The 12,598-nt window shown below is 38.6% G+C and overlaps 1 protein-coding gene and 1 long non-coding RNA gene across 10 annotated transcripts in view; one reads left to right on the top strand and one right to left on the bottom strand.

Annotated features, from left to right (window-relative positions):
- Nucleotides 1–12,598, bottom strand: part of Ptprz1 (protein tyrosine phosphatase, receptor type Z, polypeptide 1) — a 177,602-nt gene that overhangs the window by 67,155 nt on the left and 97,849 nt on the right. The window lies entirely within an intron of this gene.
- Gm30493 lies at nt 65–12,594 on the top strand. Its single transcript, XR_377374.4, has 3 exons — nt 65–929; nt 1,786–1,892; nt 5,818–12,594. It is a non-coding gene; the product is annotated as a predicted gene, 30493 (long non-coding RNA).

Below are 12,598 nucleotides of genomic sequence, written 5' to 3'. Positions count from 1 at the left end.
CCCAATCCAGTTACTTTCCAAAAATCCCACGTGAAAACACTGTACTTTGATTATTTTCTGCCCTTTTAAAACCATTAAAATATAATAAGAACAATAGCTTCCTCCCCCTTTTCCTTTGCTGTTGCCTAGGACATAGTTTTTAGAGTGCTTGACATGAACAGTCATTTTAGAAACAATGAATAGTGTTTATCTCCAAACTCATGGTGTCTGTAATGTGCCTTGCTTGAGACTTGACAAACATATTCAGCTTAGGACTTAGGAAAAAAACTATAAAGCGTTATCTATATTTGGATTTTTGCTATTAGAGAAAGTCAATATAATTCAAAATTTCCAACCCTAGAAATCCATATCATAACTACAATCATCAGTCTTGTCTTTTTGAGAACCGCTGATGAAATTCATTTCTGGTATCATTAAAAGCTTAAATAAATAACTACAGGGAATTAGGATATTTGTCTCCTGTGGAAATAATATTGTGAAAAACTTTCCAAAACTTCTGAAAGTAACTTTTTGATCACTCTGGGTGGGAACTGAGCCAAACTTCAGTTGCTTCGAAAACAGTCTTGATGGTCGGCAGCATGTACATATATGTAATAAGTTTAGAGTAACTCACACAGAAAAGGTTACTTCCCACAGACATTTGCAAAGCATATGGAGAGAAAAATCTCTCAGGAAAAAGACGAATTAACAAACTCACTGACTAATGTCACCCCCATTGAGTCCTGGGAACCAAAGAGCATACACAGTCTGGTCCGAGGCCCCATTATATATACATCAGAGGGCTGACCTCACAGGGAGAGCAGGTGCCTAATCCTGTAGAGACTTGATGCACCAGGAGAGGAAGATGGGGGGAGGGGAGAGCTCACTCTCAAAGGCAAAGGGGAGGGGAATGAGCTGAGGAACTCTGGAAGCGCAGCGACATTTGGAATGTAAGTAAATAGAACAATTAATTAAAAATAGAAGAAAGAAAGAAAGAAAGAGAGAGAGAGAGAGGGGGGGGAGGAAGGAAGGAAGGAAGGAAGGAAGGAAGGAAGGAAGGAAGGAAGGAAGAAAGGAAGAAAGGAAGAAGAAAGAAGAAAGATACTCACTGTCTGGGCATTGTTTTCCAGGGATATCTAAAACTACAAAGCTGTGTCCTGTAAGTGTTTAGGTGTCTTAGATAAACCAATCCCCATGGGTAAGACATCTGAAATATGCCAGCAGCCGTTTTAGAATATGATCCTAATGGATTTTTTTTTCTCTGTTCTAGTTTGTAATTCGTCTCATAAACACACGAGGGCAACCGTGACTAACAATTTCCTGCACAAATAACGCTGACTTAAATGCGGTTTTAGCAATTTAGCAGATCAACTCCGTGGTTGCAGCAGTACATTAATTATTCACAAAATATAAGCACGTGCTTTGAATGAAAACAAGGATACATTTACACGAGTTAGGATTTTTTTCTGCAAACAAGTCATGTTATTTTTTGTTGGGGGTAGTTAGAGTGAGGTGTTCCTTTGAGGTGAGAGTAGATGGGTGGGTGGGGAAGCACCCTCTTAGAGGTGAAAGGGAGAGGATGGGGTGGGAGGCTCATGGAGGGGGAACCAAGAAGGACAACATTTGAAATGTAAATAAATAAAATAATTAATTAAAATGTTAAAAAAGAATCAGAGGAAAGAATAAGAGAAAAATTCTTTCATTGTGAAAAATGTGAATTCAGACCAAACATTTATTTTCTAAGCTATGTTTAGCCTATATCATCACACAATGCTGTCAGTGACGATTCTGTGATTTTTCCACCAGATGGCAGAAAACAATTAACCAATCTCAAACTAAGGGCAGCACAGAAGCTATCATGGGGAAACTGAGACCATCTCCTTCTTCCTGGTAGAGAAGTGCACCTGTAGAAGGTATGAGGGGATTCCTGGCAATATAATTTGTAGATCTTCTCCTCCTAAAATAAGTTCCTTTTTCTGGAGAAAATGGATACTTTAAAGTGACTTACAGTCTTTTAAAATGTACTCTTTAAAATTCAGTTATGCACCACATAAAACTCAAAGGTCTTGAGTAAAGTAGAAAAGTGTTAGTTGGAATATAACCACAGCATTCTTTTTTTTTTAATTAGATAATTTCTTTTTGAAAATTTTTTATTAGATATTTTCTCTATTTACATTTCAAATGCTATCCCCTTTCCTAGTTTCTCCCTCTGAAAATCCCCTATCCCCCTACCCCAACTCCCCAACCCTCCCACTCCCTTTCCTGGCCCTCACATTCCTGTTTACTGGAGCATAGAACCTTCACAAGACCAAGGGCCTCTCCTCCCATTGATGACCGACTAGGCCATCCTCTGCTACATATGCAGCTAGAGACATGAGTCCTATCATGTGTTTTCTTTGGTTGGTGGTTTAGTCCCAGGGAGCTCTGAGAGTACTGGTTAGTTCATATTGCTGTTCTTATAGGGCTGCAAATCTCTTCAGCTCCTTGGGTACTTTCTCTAGCTCCTTCATTGGGGACCCTGTGCTCCATCCAATGGATGGCTGTGAGCATCCACTTCTGTATTTGCCAGGCACTGGCAGAGCCTCTCAGGAAACAGCTTTGTTAGGCTCCTGTCAGCAAAATCTTGTTGGCATCTGCAATAGTGTCTGGGTTTGGTGGTTGTTTATGGGATGGATGCCCATGTGGGGCAGTCTCTGGATGGTCATTCATTCAGTCTCTGCTTCGAACTTTGTCTCTGTAACTCCTTCCATGGGTATTTTGTTCCCCCTTCTAAGAAGGATCAAAGTATCTACACTTTGGTCTTCCTTCTTGAGTTTCATGTGTTTTGCAAATTGTATCTTGGGTATTCTAAGTTTCTGGGCTAATATCCACTTATCGGTGAGTGCATATCATGTGTGTTCTTTTGTGATTGGATTACCTCACTCAGAATGATATTTTTCCAGATCCATCCATTTGTCTAAGAATTTCATAGAGTCGGTTTTAATAGCTGCATAGTACTCCACTGTGTAAACATTCTACATTTTCTGTATCTTTTCCTCTGTTGAGGGATATCTGGGTCCTTTCCAGGTTCTGGCTATTATAAATAAAGCTGCTATGAACATAGTGGAGCATGTGTACAAGTTAGAGCATCTTCTGGGTATATGCCAGGAGTGGTATTGCTGGATCTTCTGGTAATACTATATCCAGCTTTCTGAGGAACCACCAAACTGATTTCCAGAGTGGTTGTACCAGCTTGCAATCCCACCAACAATAGAGGAGTGTTCCTCTTTCTCCATATCCTCGCCAGCATCTGCTGTCACATAAATTTTTGATCTTAGCCATTCTGACTGGTGTGAGGTGGAATCTCAGGGTTGTTTTGATTTGCATTTCCCTGATGATTCAGGATGTTGAACATTTTTTTCAGGTGCTTCTCAGCCATTCGGTATTCCTCAATTGAGAATTCTTTGTTTAGTCTCTGTACCACAATTTTCAATAGGGTTGTTTGGTTTTCTGGAATCCACCTTCCTCAGTTCTTAATATACATTAAATATTAGCCCCCTATTGGATTTAGGATTGATAAAGATCTTTTCCCAATTTATTGGTTGCCTTTTTGTCTTCTTGATAGTGTCCTTTTGCCTTACAGAAGCTTTGTAAATTTATGAGGTCCCATTTGTTGATTCTTGATCTTACAGCACAAGCCATTGGTGTTCTGTTCAGGAATTTTTCCCCTGTGCCAATATCTTCGAGGCTCTTTCCCACTTTCTCCTCTATAAGTTTCAGTGTCTCTGGTTTTATGTGGAGTTCCTTGGTCCACTTAGAGTTGAGCTTTGTTCAAGGAGATAAGAATGGATCAATCTTGTCAAGCTTCTCTGGCTTGTCCGTGTCTGTCTGATCTTACCAGTGAGAAATAGGAGATGGTTCAGATGGTAACCATCTGGGTCAATATGAAGTGAGACTTTTCAAAGGAAGTTATATTTCTTTGATATTAGGTTTTAGTTATTTCAATACTTTGGGCTTATGTATTCCTCTTTTATTTCTTCATTTGTCTTTCTCGACTATTGGCAGATCATTACCTTCCTAACCACTCAATGTCATGTTTTCTATCTCTTAAAATTCAGAAGCCCTGTTTGTGTTGGCTGACTACTCCTGAGCATGGGACCTGTCCTGGGAGTAGTTACCATGTACAGTGCCACTCAACTGAAGGAAACTGACATTATCTCTCCTAGTAGTTTTCTGTTGGCAATAAATACTTGGCTAGAAGTGGAATTTATGCTCATTTCTACTTCTTTGTACTGGGATTTTGACCGGCTTGAGCTTGAGAAGGTCTTGTGTGCACTGACACAGTCTTTGTGGGCTCTTAAGTGCACCTTCTCAGCTGTGGCTGGAAGACACTGTTTCCTTACATCTTCAACTCTCAGAATCTTTCCTCTTCCTTCTCTGTATAGATCTTTGAGCCTCAAGCAGGCAATGTGGCAGAGACATCCTATTGAAAGCTAGGCATCCCAATGTCTCTTGAGCTCTACATTTTGGTCACTTGTAAATTTCTGTGTTAGTTATTCTACACCGCAAAGAAAATCTCCAGTCCAGGTTGAGTCATTCACTGGTCTATGCATATGAGGATGTGTCATTACGAGTTGTGTTATTGCTATATTCACTTAGCCGAATGATGCAAGTAGACTTTTCCCTAGGGCCCATGGCTTATCTGGCTATAGGTTCTTGGTCTTGTTGACAGTGTAGGATATGGATGCGTTCCATCTTGTGGAGTGGGACTTAAACCCAGTTTTTAAAAAGTGGTTGGTTACACCCGTAACGTTTGTGCCACTATTGCACCAGCGGGCATATCTTGCAGGTGTGTCTTTGTTGCAGCTCTCAGGATTCAGAGCTGGGTGAGAATGATGGTTACTCTTCTCCTTTGGTGCCTTCAGGCAGTATGAATGTGATCCAGAAGGCTGAAGCTTCCAGTTGAGCACCAGCTAGATCTCTCCATATTCTATCACATAAGCACACGGTGTCTTCAGCAATAGGATCTTACTGTTAAATTTTGGAGTGTAATTGATAGTAATGGCAATTGTCCATAAAGCTTAGAAATCCTATCAGATCCTCAACTTAGAATCATGGAACAACTCAAAATGATTAAATTCATTCTTAATTCTTGGGTCTTTTTCTTGGTAGCATACAATGTTTAATTGGAGTATTATCACTCCCTTATAATATGGTTTCTTAATTTAAACTCATTTAAAATATGTATCTATTTTAGGAGGTTTCTATAGTAATATGCTTCCATAAGGCTTTTTAAAAATAAAAATGCTTCCCTTCCATGGAAAGTTTCCCCTTGGCTTGTGAACTCAATTCTATGTGTTGTGAAACACATATATATTGAGCTTTAGTATAATAAGAACATTAAAAATATCCATTTTATTAATTGATAAGCAATAATTTAGTAATATAAACCCCTAGCTAACCTATTATTTTTATTTTAGTTTACATGACTATCCAGTGCATGAGCCTCTGTGTGGAGTCGTACACACTGCATGAAGGCAATGGCGCAGTCTAGAAAAGAGTGTGGACGCTCTCTAGCTGGAATTATAGGTGGCTATGAGCAGACCTGCATTGGTGCTAGGAACTGAACCCAGGGCCTCTGTAAGCCTATTAGGCAGTCTTAGCAGTGGGTTCTTGTAACCACTGAATAATTTCTCCAGAATTTGGGTAATTATTTTTTATTAGAAATATATAAACTCTAATCAGCCAATTATCTGGTCTGAAAATCTAGAATTCCTTTTTGGATCACTATGTATTTAGATATTAAATACATGCTAACACAAATTTAAACAGTAACAGAATTATAATTTCCTTGTATAGGTCTCATCAACTTTACTGGAAGCAAATGGTGCCTTTCATTTCATTTACACAAGTTATGCTCAAACTGGATCACAGCTACACATTCTTTCAGCAACAATGCCTGAAACGGGGGACCTGGTTCCCGAAGAACATATAGAGTTCTAGAAAGTGCTTAAGTATCATTCATAGGCAAAGAATCCGACCTGCCAGATCAGCTTTATCAGGGACCCATATCTGTTCTAGATTAAAACCAGTTCCAACCCTCCACTCAAGTTGGTTCTGGTTACTACTGGTATGTAGGTGCCGCTGTTGTTCCTGCTCCTTGGAAACTCATCCCTGTCGTCAATTTCTAAGATGGACATTCAGAAAGCTTCATGTGTCTTCAGTTAGTAAATTCTAGACTTCGTTCATAGAGAAATAGACAATAAACCAGAATCAAATAAACAACTGTTACTTGGACCATATGGGACTCATCAAAAGCCACGTGTATCCACTTAAAGTTGTAGAGTGTCATGTTTAGCTTTCATAAAGGTTGGTGGTTAATTAGTTATTACATTGTGTGGAAGAACATGTACTACATCAAGAAAAAAAAAGACAAAATTACCAATCAACATTCTGAGTATCTGAAGACAAAAGGAAAAGGCAGGGAACGAAAAGATGGCAGAAAAGACATGGAGGAGAAAGACAAGTGAATTTTCGGTCATCACAAATCTCTCTGTTAACCAAGTTGATGTAGAATGCACAGCCAGGTTTGTGTTCCCTTTGGCCTTCCTTGTTCTGGGGTGTGTCCTGAAATACATAAAGCTTGCCAGGAGGGAGGGAACATATTCTGAGTTGCATTAACTAGGGCTAAAAATGTGGAAAGGTAAGAAAGTGCTGGGTAGGTGTGCCTAGGGGAGTGTCATTCCATCATTTGCTGACTGTGCATGTACATATACGGTCATGCTCTTCTCTAGGGATTGAGAACAACATTATCAGCAGTTTAATTTTGTAGTGCACGATTGTCTAAGAAGTAAATGATCTTTTTTTTCTTTCCTGATTATAATTAGAGCTAGCGCTATCTAGGTGTGATGCTAACAAACACTATTTACAACTACCGACTTCCCAGAAAGTAGGCTTGCTAATGTAAAATTAATAATGGCATTTCCAAGGAAATGGTAGAAAATATCTTGTAGTTCACTGCCTTATGCTACGTGGTTCAGATACATTATGCTCCAAAGATACTCCCAACATGCTCACTATCTTGAAAAGCACACTATATTCTACTGCTTTAAAATTTTTATATTACATTTATTACAGTGCTAGCTAACACTTGGAGTACATTCCATAACTCTATAACAAATTATATTAAATGCTCATCATGCAAATTTTACAGAGTTCTATTTCTTCACCATGATTTCTTGTTTCTTCATGCATGTGACACGTGACAATGACATCAGTCACTGAGTGTGCAGCTCACTCATCTAAGGCGTGGTAGTACATTGCAAATTTTAGCTCAGTTTGAGTCTCATGAGAGTCTCATTACAGACCAAATGTAATTCTCATTTTATAGATGAAGATATGGTGGTTTATAACATCAATAATTCTATGATTTTCATATAATAAAGTACTGGTGCTGAGTTTGGAAGTAAATGCTCTCTGGTGTCTGAAGCTCAGATTGTGTTTTCTCCATGCTCTCAATGAACCCTGCTCTTCAATGAGAGAGTGCACTCACTGATAAGTGGATATTAGCCCGGAAACTTAGAATACCCAAGATACAATTTGCAAAACACATGAAGCTCAAGAAGAAGGAAGACCAAAGTGTGGATACTTTGATCCTTCTTAGAATGGGGAACAAATTACCCATGGAAGAAGTTACAAAGTTTGGAGCTGAGATGAAAGGAAGGACCATCCAGAGATTGCCCAACCTGGGGATCCATACCATAATCAGCCACCAAACACAGACACTATTGCATATGCCAGCAAGATTTTGCTGACATGACCCTGATATAGCTGTCTCTTGTGAGGCTATGCAAGTGCCTGGCAAATACAGAAGTGGATGCTCACAGTCAGCTATTGGATGGAGCACAGGGCCCCCCAGTGGAGGAGCTAGAGAAAGTAGGTACCTAAGGAGCTGAAGGGGTCTGTAACCCTATAGGAGGAACAACAATATGAACTAACCATTACCCCCCTGAACTCATGTCTCTAGTTGCATATGTAGCAGAAGTTGGCCTACTCGGCCATCAATGAGAGGAGTGGCCCTTGGTCTTGCAAAGATTATATGCCCCAGTACAGGGTGATGCCAGGGCCAGGAAGTGGGAGTGGGTAGGTTGGGGAGCATGGTGGGAGGAGGGTATAGGGGACTTTTGGGATAGCATTTGAAATGTAAATGAAGAAAATATCTAATAAAAATTGTTAAAAAAATAAAAAAAAAGAACAAGAAAGCATATGGTACTTGAGGGGCTGGGAATAAATGTGAACTTCTACTCTATACAGGTTTGAATTGTTGTCTGTAGTACTTATTGTTTAGAAGGCAGCCTCTACTAAAGCCTTCCCAATCAGATGGCTCTACTAAATCCAAGGATTCTTAGAATCTACCATGTCCACTTTATGATGCCTAGATGACGTGCCTTTCTAAGGAATGGCTTCCTTACATCAAAGCAGAAATGCAGAGCAGTGACGTTCTGATGAAGGGAATTCTCAAAGGCTGCTGTAAGTGTAAAGATGAATATGGTCTTGGCTTTCATCTCAGAGTGCACTTGGAAACAGGGAGTCACATGCTTTGTGCCATGATTTGGTATGTATGGTGAAAATACATGTATCTACAATGTATTTATTAAGAGCAAGGGTCTGACAATTTTTATCATACTTTTTACTTCTGCTGTAACCAAAATGACAATGTTAGATATTTATGAAGGTAGAAAGTGAAAATATACCCTGAATGTTCAAGGGTGAGAAAAATATTTTATAAATTTTCACAAAATAGTGGAATACTATGTGACAGTTAAAATACTTTCTTAGAGATTCATTTAATATTACTATGTAACATACTTACCATTGCAAGATGAAATATGTCTTTAATTGGAGTGAAAAGTCTAAAAGCACATTGAGTTTTCAGTGGACAATTTTGAATCATAACACTTAAAAATTTTTTAGTGTCTTTTGTGAGCCTACTCAGATTTTCTACTTTAACAATAGCACACACAAAATGCCTTATTTTCAGATTAAATTTGATAACAATCAAAACCTGGATTCTACCCTCAATTGTTGACTAATTCAGCTTCAAAAAGAAGGGCGATGGTCTATTCATTACCAAGAGAACTGTCAGAGGGATGTGCTCAGCAAATGAAATAATAATAAATGCTTGCTGAAATGCAAACCACTGTGGTAGAAAAAAAATTGTCCCAGAACATAAATAAATGCTCCCATTCTAAAGATTCCCAAGTCTCCCTTCTCAGCTGCAGATAGCACGCAGCTCACCTTTTCTTTTACAAGTTCAGCAAAAGTAAAATATTATACAATGGGAATCTGTAAGATTCCTATATAATCATGCTAAGTATACACTGTTGTCAAATATAATAATCGTTGTAACTGCACAGTGACATAGTTCAAGTGAGGGAGTGAACAGATTCTCTGTGTCTTCTTCTCAGACACCGAGGAAATGACTTCTTAACTTTAGTATGACACAGATACTGTTTTTAAAATTAAAATCTTTTTTTTGAAACTGTCTTTTATCATGATTCTGGACTGTATGTTATGCATTCTTTTGAAGACTTTGAGCACATAAAAATTTTCCCAAGTATATTAAATGAAGAAAACCTGGCTTTGCCTTGTCTGGAAATCTAAATCTACTCAACCCTGCTGTGCCTGCTGCCAATTAACACATGTTCCTTGCCACCCCAAAAGCTAAGGAACCAGTGAACCTCAACCTATTCTTTAATTCTCTCTTTTTTCCTCACTTACCAAAAGAGAAGAAGGCTTCACCTACAGGACAGTAACTTCCATGTCAGTGAGCCGTGAAAGGTGAAAATCTACCAAGAAAGCGAGGCAGGTGCATTAGCTCTGAAGCGAGCCAATGAAAAACAGCCTGACTGAAGGTAAAGGACCAGGATGCTTCAGTAGAAAGGTCCATTTGTAAGGATGGAGAAGCAGCATGTTGAGTAAGACAGGAAACAGAAGATTCCTCCAATTTAAATGAATAAATCTATTTACAATAGCACCCTTTCCTAGTTAGTTCTGCTATTTTAATTATGTTCAAACAAAACGACAAACATGCATCACATATTACTCCTACAGCCATAACAATGCTGCAGCAGAGCTGTGGGATAGTGTGACAACATCCACGATCAGCTGACAGGAGTAAGAGTGACGCCCGTATGTTCCATGTGAGACCTGCTTGCCTTTTGCGGTAACCTCTTCACTGACTTATTGTAACTCAGAACTCCAAGGACCACGGAGACCTCAGTTAGTGTTTCTGTCTGACCTTGCTTTTTAAGGTCATTGATTTTATTACAAAATTATATTCCTTTCAAAGTATTAGGCAAAGTGGAAAGAGAAATGGCAGGCTTTAAAGTCAGAGACACCTGAGGTCAGATGCTGACGTCATCCCTTTCTAGCTGTGTAAATGGGGACAAATCACTCAGTGTCAGCTTCCCAAACTGTAAACCATGAAAAGGTTGGCCAGCATCATGAAGTGGGTGATGTGAGGCTTAAGTATAATATACTTAAATGTAAATACACTTTGGTTCAAGGTAAGGGAGTGCCACACAACAGTTGGTAGCTACTATTGCTTATGGTAAGTTAAGCCTTTAACATAATTATGACTATATTGCCCTATGGCAATTCAGAGCTACATGTGGATTATACACTGAACAGTGTGGAGTATACTTATTAAGCATCATCAAGCTTTTATTATAAGGAAGATGATTCCTTCAGACATACAGTGAATATTCAGTGATTTGGTTTAGCTCAGAAATGCATATAAAGACATAAAATACATAGTTTTGTCATGGGCTTAGAGGGCAGTTGGAGAGCCATGCACCCAAACAATTGCAATAGTCTGGTTGTTACTGGGAAACATATACTTGGCATATTGAACAGAATCCAGATAAGCATTATTTATCTTGATCTTCTGGTTATGATGTCACCAGAGAGTAGTCCTGTGCTTGGGACAAATTCACACATAGTAGGGATAAGAGATGGTCTCTGAGTGGAGGGATGTCTTGCTTGACTTTCAGGGAACAAGGAGTGGGCAAAGATGTAAAGACAGCAGGGAGAGGCATGAGGCATAGAGAAAATATCTTCAATGTGACCTGTGAGAATGGGTTTCCCTGCTTCAGAGGACCTTAAAGAGTTTAGTGGGAAAGAAAAAAACCTTGCTTAAGGGTTAGCATTAGTATCAGTGAGCATGGAAGACCCTATGTTAAGTGACAGACTATGATCTTATTCTTAAAGAACTGAAATTCCATCCAGAGTTTTGATAAAATGTGATTTAAAGTACAATGGAAAAGAAATTATATTTTAAATTTGTTCTTTTTTCTACTATATTTTAGAAAGGGATATGGTTTTGGTTCATTTTAGTATTTCTAAGCAATTACATATTATTCATTATAAAGACTGTTAAAGTATTTGCTATGACTACAGAGCTCACTTCTACAAGGAATCAAATTTTACTTTGAATGTTAATGTTACACTAGATATAATTATTTGACAATATTTGCCATGCTTTTTGTTGGATCACAAACAATTCTAAATAGTATATTAAAACAATAAGATCATGAACATTAAAGATTGATTTTTAAAGTTGATTATTAAATTAGTATCATTCATATCAAAAATTCAAGTGCAGGGCAGAAATCAAAGAGAATCTGGTTTGGAATTTTTTTTTTTTTTGAGACAGGGTTTTTCTGTGTCGCTCTGGCTGTCCTGGAACTCACTCTGTAGACCAGGCTGGCCTCAAACTCAGAAATCTGCCTGCCTCTGCCTCCCAAGTGCTGGGGTTAAAGGCGTGCAGCACCACTGCCCAGCTCTAGTTTGGGAAATCTTAATACCCCACAATGAAAGCAACTTCAACTATTTCTTCATGGATTATAGTATATTATATAGTCCATGACTATAGTATAGTCTTATATAAACAGAAAGTTCAAAGTTAGAGATACCTCTGGTTGTGTCATCTGGTTTTGGACGGGCTTCTAACTCCTGTGTCAGCCAGAAAAGGCACAGAACACACCCAAGGAACCCAAACACCCACTATTTTTTCTATTGGTTGGATATGACAAAGACAAACTTATTTTCCCCCAAAGAAGGAAACCAAGGAGAGTTTTGTTTAATAATAATAATTCAGTAAAGTAGCTGCTGTCAACACAGGTGTGTGTACCAGAATCTCACATCAAGGTTCACTTCATGTTTCTACCTCCAGCTCAAAGCCATGATCATATCCACCAGACATGACACCCCAATGCCTGAACATCTCAGCTTCTTACTCCTTTTCGTTCTGTAGCTTTTGGTCCAGTGTATGCTTTAAAGTGAATTTGGATTGCCTAGGTTGCTATGCTACTTATTGTTGTGGGATTTGGAAAACTTGCTTCCATTTACCAGTTCTAATTTTTTCCTCACCCGTAAAAAATTCATAGAGGAAGAATGGAGTTTTCAAATTCTCATTTGTAGACATGGGAACCACGATCCAGGGCAGCCAAATTGCTTGCCTAAAGCTAGAAAAGTTAATTTAAACATTTCAAAGTCTTGTGTATTTTCCACCACACCAAAATAACCATCTCTGCCGAGTCTTTGAGGGCAACAGACAAAAATGGTATTTCAATACATA

The sequence above is a fragment of the Mus musculus genome, chromosome 6 (assembly GCF_000001635.26).
Source record: "Mus musculus strain C57BL/6J chromosome 6, GRCm38.p6 C57BL/6J".
NCBI classification, from domain to species: domain Eukaryota; kingdom Metazoa; phylum Chordata; class Mammalia; order Rodentia; family Muridae; genus Mus; species Mus musculus.
This window is presented reverse-complemented; position numbering and strand designations above follow the sequence as displayed.